The sequence below is a fragment of the Equus caballus genome, chromosome 12 (assembly GCF_041296265.1).
Source record: "Equus caballus isolate H_3958 breed thoroughbred chromosome 12, TB-T2T, whole genome shotgun sequence".
NCBI classification, from domain to species: domain Eukaryota; kingdom Metazoa; phylum Chordata; class Mammalia; order Perissodactyla; family Equidae; genus Equus; species Equus caballus.
In genome coordinates, this window is record NC_091695.1 from 29479052 (window position 1) to 29485319 (window position 6268).

A 6268-nucleotide genomic window follows, 5' to 3' on the forward strand; every position below is an offset into this window, starting at 1 on the left:
TGGTAAAGAGGCTAATACATTTACCTCAGTGAGAACAATATTTTTGCAGCTGTTATTTCCCCTATGAGGAACACAAGAGTAAGAATACGTGTGACCCTTTGTAGGTCACAAGAATAGCTAGGTAGAGAGATGGAATGAAAACCTGGCTCCTTGATTCCTGGTGCCATTATGTTTAGCTGTCACCATCAAGTGATCTATTTGAGGCAGTGTCACCACCATTGAATTCAGTTTATAAAGTGTGTATCCATGATTAGACCCAGGTCGATAAAACCCTACACTTTGAGAATAGAAGTTCTGTAATATATTTCATGTAGAGAAATGATGAGAATCTAGGAAGCCACACAGACAGTTCTTTCCTCATTGATTTTTTCTTTTATATATTTTCAATTGTTGAGAATTTATTTGTACTTCAAGAAAATTTTTAAAAAGAATGTATAAAATTGCATATGTGAATGTTAAAAATAATTTAAAAGTGAATACTTTATCTTATTAATTCCAAAGAGAGTGAGAGACATCTAGTGTGAGAGAGATGGCACAGAATCAGAAAATTGGAAAGAGGGAGAAAAACAGAGAGAGAGAGAGAGCAGAAAAAATGGGTACAGAGGGAAGGGGAGGGGAAGGAGGAGAAAGCAGGAGAGGAAACTAAAGGAAAAGAGAAAAAAATAGTGTTCTGGCTTTATTCCCAAATAACATTGTTCCTTCTATCTTATTCCTTGAAACTCCTTGTGAATTGAATTGTGAAAAACAGATGGGAGAAAGGAATGGTAGAAAGAAGGGGCAATTTTAAGGTCAAGAGTTGGGGAGATTCTCACAGGCTAGAAAGAAGTCAAAGTCATCAATTTCCGGGCATACGTGGCCTGAAGCATGTTCTGTGGTAGCCTCCCAGAGACCATGCCAGACTCAGAAATGAAGGCTGTCATGGTATGTCTAGGAAGGCAGAGTCTGAATCTCAGAGATCTAAGCGCATGGAATTTCAAGGCCTTAAGTTGACCAGAGAGCAGCAGAGCAACCAGATGTGGGGTACCATGGAGACTCAGGGTCCAACTGGTATAATTTAAAGAAAATTTTGAAAAGAGATGTTTTCTCATGCATGAGTTGTGGACTAAGCTTTACATATATTATGTTACTATTTACACAGTATTTTACACTTTACATAGTTACATTGCATATGTTTGATTTTTTTCTCTTACCATGTTCAGTTGGCAGGGGATAAATTAGACCCATTTACAGATAAAACCTTTGGTCATATTGAGGTCTGCCACATTCTTCCCAGGGTAGCAACAATTCTTCTTGAAGCTCACAAAGTGTCATGTATGGAACAAAATGGTTCTTACTAACCAGAAACATTTCTACTGCTACTTGTCCATGGTGCCAAATTTCTGTACATTTGATGTTATAGCTTTAAAACTATCTTAAGAATCTGTTCCTTTTAAAATATTAATTTTTTACAGTTCTTATCAGAGTGACTATATAACTACTGACCAATTAGCAAGTGTTAAACTGAGTAATTAACTCCTTATCCCATCCATCCTTTTCTCTCTAGAAGTAGGATTAGCAGAAGCAGATCAAATCATGAATGAGAACTTCCTAAATCAGGTGTTTCCCTAGTAATGGCAGGGTAGATGAGCTCCATCTTAAAAAAAAAGGAAAAACAAAACCCAAAAAACAAAACCAAAATTTTGCGGGAATCATCTTAAGCAGATATTTTTAATGAAGGATTAGTAATGCAGCATAATATGTTGTAAAGAACTCCAATTCAGAACACATGAATTAAACCTACTTTTAATAGAAGGCATGCCACGTACTTCACACTCTCAGTGCTTTATAAGGATTATCTAATTGATTCTACGAAGAACTACTCTATAAAGTAGCTGATACTATAAGCCCATTTTATGGGTGATATTAATGGAGCTTGAAGAGATTAACTTGCTCAAGGTCACACAACCAGGAAATGGAAAGCTGGAATTCAAACCAGATTAGCTGATACTAATGTCCATGGTATTAACCATGATGATCTGTGGCTCTGTCAAGAATTAGTTTTACTGTATTCCTTATTACTTCAATATCCTTACTTATGCCTAGGAAACCATGCAATATCTGTCTCATAGGGCTGCTGTGATAATTAGCTCAGGTCACGGAGTGAGAAAAAATATATATCTAAAATGGAAGGCTTTGTAAACAGGGAAGTGTCCACATATCTAATTTATTGTTATCAAGCAGTATTCTCAGTTAGCTGTGTCATCTTTGGCAAATCTCTTAGCTCCTCTGGCTTCTAGCTCCTCACCTCGAAAATGATGATGGTATTAGACTAGAAGATGTCCAGGTCCTTTCCATGTCAAATGCCTCCAAGGTTGTTAAAAGAAATGTTATAATCACAAGACCATAATAGGACCATGAGGAAGTGGGGAATTGAATCAGAAGGGACATGGCAAAGTGGGGCATGAAATTAGATGGAGTAAAATTCCATGACAACCATGACCCAAGAGAATAAGCACCTGGAGTGTTTTCTCTCTCATTGTCTTTTCTCTTTTCACCTCTGCCCTAATAACACATTTAAGAAATACCCATCCAGTTGTGGGTGTTTCTTTGGCTGTGAATGGACACCCAATTTCATGGCCTAAAGCACCAATCTTGGAGTGCAGTAGGGCCCACCTGAATAGATCTTTTGAAAGCAAATGAGCAATTTCAAGTTTGGCAAGAGCTCTGTTATCCTGGGGGATGTAGGTCAAGGTGAGAGGGCAAGATTTATAGAAAAGAGTGGATTCCGTGTTATCTCAATATCCAAGTGATTCTTCCAGTAAAACCTATGTGGAGTAAGATTTGTGGTCCTCATACATTTTATGAGGTTTATGCTCTCTTCTCTTCTTTATCTCTTTCCTCTCCCTGACTTCCACACCCTCCACTTAGGGCTTTTCCTGGGGTTCTCTTTCTCCCTACCCAAATTCTCTCACCTTCAGTGAAAAGAATAATCTCTAATCTAAAATGTCAATATTACTATGGAGTGAGGGGTGGATGATGTTGAGTTCTAGTTCTGCAATTTCTTAATGATGTGGTCTTTAACTCAGTTAACTTGTGTTTTTCACTTGTAAAATGAGAGAAATAGAAACATTTAGAATCTAATGAGACAATTTCATTAAAGCCCAGCACACTCTAGAAATTAATAATAAAGCATTGAATGAAAAATAATAATTTGCTGAATTCCAGGGGATTTAACTAATATCAAAACATCTTTGTCTAAGTATGGCCCTCTCATCACTCTTATTCAACACAGTACTGGAAGTTCTAAGCAGAGAAATTAAGCAATAAAAAGAAATAAAAAGTAACAAAATTGGAAGAGAAGGAGTAAAACTGTCACTATCTGCAGTTGACATGATTTTATACTTAGAAAGCCATAAAGAATCCATCAAAAAACTATCAGAAATAATAAGCGAATACAATAAAGTTTCAGGGTACAAAGTCAATATACAAAAATCAGTTGTTTTTTTTTTAAAGGCAAAGATCATACCCATTTCATTTATTTATTTTTTTAAAGATTGACACCTGAGCTAACATCTGTTGCCAATCTTCTTTTCTTCTTCTTGTCCCTAAAGTCCACAGTGTATAGTTGTATATTCTAAGTGTAGGTCGTTTTGGTTGTGCTATGTGGGACACCACCTCAGCATGGTCTGACGAGTGTTGCCACGTATGCATCCAGGATCCAAACCGGAGAAACCCTGGGCCGCTGAAGCAGAGCACGTAAACTTAACCACACAGCCACGGGGCCAGCTCCAGTTGTTTTTCTATATACTAACAATGAACCAGCAGAAAGAGCAATCAAAAATAAAATCCCATTTATAATCACAATAAAAACAACAAAATGCCTAGAAATAAATTTCGCCAAGGAGATGAAAGACCTGCACACTGAAAACAGTTAGGGATTGTTGAAAGAAACTGAAGACAGAAAGAAATGAAATGATATTTCATGCTCATGGATCACAACTGATTTCTGAATGTTGACTTTTTGTTCTGGAACTTTATCAAATTCATTTATTACTTTCAACACAGTTTTGGTTGAATCTTTAGGATTTTCTGTCTACAAGCTCATAACATCTGCAAGTAATGCTAATTTTATTTCTTATTTCCCCATTTGTATGTCTTATATCTCTTTATCTAGCCTTTTTGCTCTAGCTAAGATTTTCAGTTGCTATATTGAATAAGAGTGGTGAGAGTGAGAACCCTTGTCTTGTTCCTAATGTTAGAGGGAAAGCTTTGTTTTTCACCGTTGACTATAATATTACCTCTGGGTTTGTTTTATATGTTCTTTGTTATGTTGAGGAACATTCCCTCTAGATCCAATTTTGCAGGGTTTTAATCATGAAAGGATATTGTACTTTGTCAAATGCTTTTTCTGCATCTATTGAGATGATCATGTTTTTCACCTTTCATTCTACTAATGTGGTGTATCACATTTATTGATTTCTTCATTGAACTTTCTTCCTTTCCTAGGATAAATCCCACTTGTTCGTGGTGTATAATCCTTTTACTGTGTTGTTGAATTTGGTTTCCTAATATTTTGTTGAGAATTTTTGCATCTCTTTCAAGATGGATATTGGTCTGTAGTTTTCTTTTCCTGTGTGCTGTTCTTGTTTTCTTTTCTTGTGTGTTTATCTGGCTTTGGTGTCAGAGTAATACTTTCAATTCCAAAATGCAATAGGAAGTATTCCTTCCTGTTCAATTTTTTGAAAATGTTTGAGAAGGATTGTCATTAATACTTTTTTTAACGTTTGGTAGAATTTGCCAAAGAAGCCATCTGGTTCTGGGGATTTCTGTGTTAGGAGGTTTTCAATTACTGATTCAATTTCCTTACTTGATTTTTTTCTATTTAGATTTTCTGATTCTTCCTGATTCAATCTTGACCGTTTGTATATTTCTCGGAAGTTATTCATTTCTTCTAGATTATCCAATTTGCTGGGCTGTAATTGTTCATAGCAGTCTCTTATAATCTTATGTATTTTTTACTATCACTTGTAATGTCTCCCCTTCCATTTCTGATTTTATTTATTGGAGTCTCCTGTCTTTTATTGTTAGTGTAGCTAAAGATTTGTCAATATAGTTTATCTTTTAGAAAACTAGCCCTTAATGTCATTTATTATTTCTATTGTTTTTCTGGTCTCTATTTAGTTTATTTCTAGCCTGGTCTTTGTTATTTCCTTCCTTCTATTCACTTTGGTCTTTGTTCTTCTTTTCTCATTCCTTGAAGTGTAAGGTTAGGTTGTTATTTGAGATCCTTCTGTATTCTTAATGTATGCATTTATTGCTGTAAACTTCCTTCTCAGAACTGCTTTTGTACCATAGTATTGGTTTTGGTGTATTCTATTTCCATTGTTATATGTTTCAAGATGTTTTTTGATTTCTCAGCTGCGCATTGATTTTTCAGTAGTGTGCTGTTTAGTTTTCACATATTTGTTCATTTCTCAGCTTTCTGCTAATGGATTTCTAGTTTCATGCCAATGTGGTCAGAAATGATACTTGGTATGATTTAAATCTTAAATTTTCTAAAACACATTTTGTGTCCTCTCATGTGATCTATCCTGGAAATGTTTTCTGTGCACTTTAGGAGAATGTGTGCTCTGCTGCTATTGGATGGAATGTTCTATAAATGTCTGTTATATCCATTTGGTCTAACGTGATTCAAGTTGAACATTTTTGTGGGAATTTCCTCTCTGGATCATCTATCCATTTCTGAAAATGGAGTATTAAAGTCCCCTACTATTGTTGTATTGTTGTCTATTTCACCCTTTGTATCTGTTAATATTTGGTTAATATATTTAGGTGCTCTGATTTTGGGTGCATATATATTTACATTTATTATGTCTTCCTGATGAATTGACCCCTTTATTATTATATAATGACCTTCTTTGTCTCTTGTTTCAATATTTGGCTTAAAGTCTATTTTATCTGATATAAATATAGCTATTCCTGCCTTCTTTTGTTTTCCACTTGCATGAAATATCTTTTTCCATTCTTCCACTTTGAGCCTATGGGTCTCATGAAAGCTTAGTGAGCCTCTTGTAGGCAGCACATAGTTGGATCTTGATTTTTCATCTATCTAGGACTCTGCCCTTTTTTTTGGTGAATTCAATTCATTTACATCTATTGTAATTATTGATATGTAAGCACTTACTAATGCCATCTTACTCATTGCTATCCAGTTGTTTGTATTTCCATTGTTTCCTTTTTTCTTGTGTGCACCTACCTTTGCACATGTGTTTTATTCCATGGTGGTAGG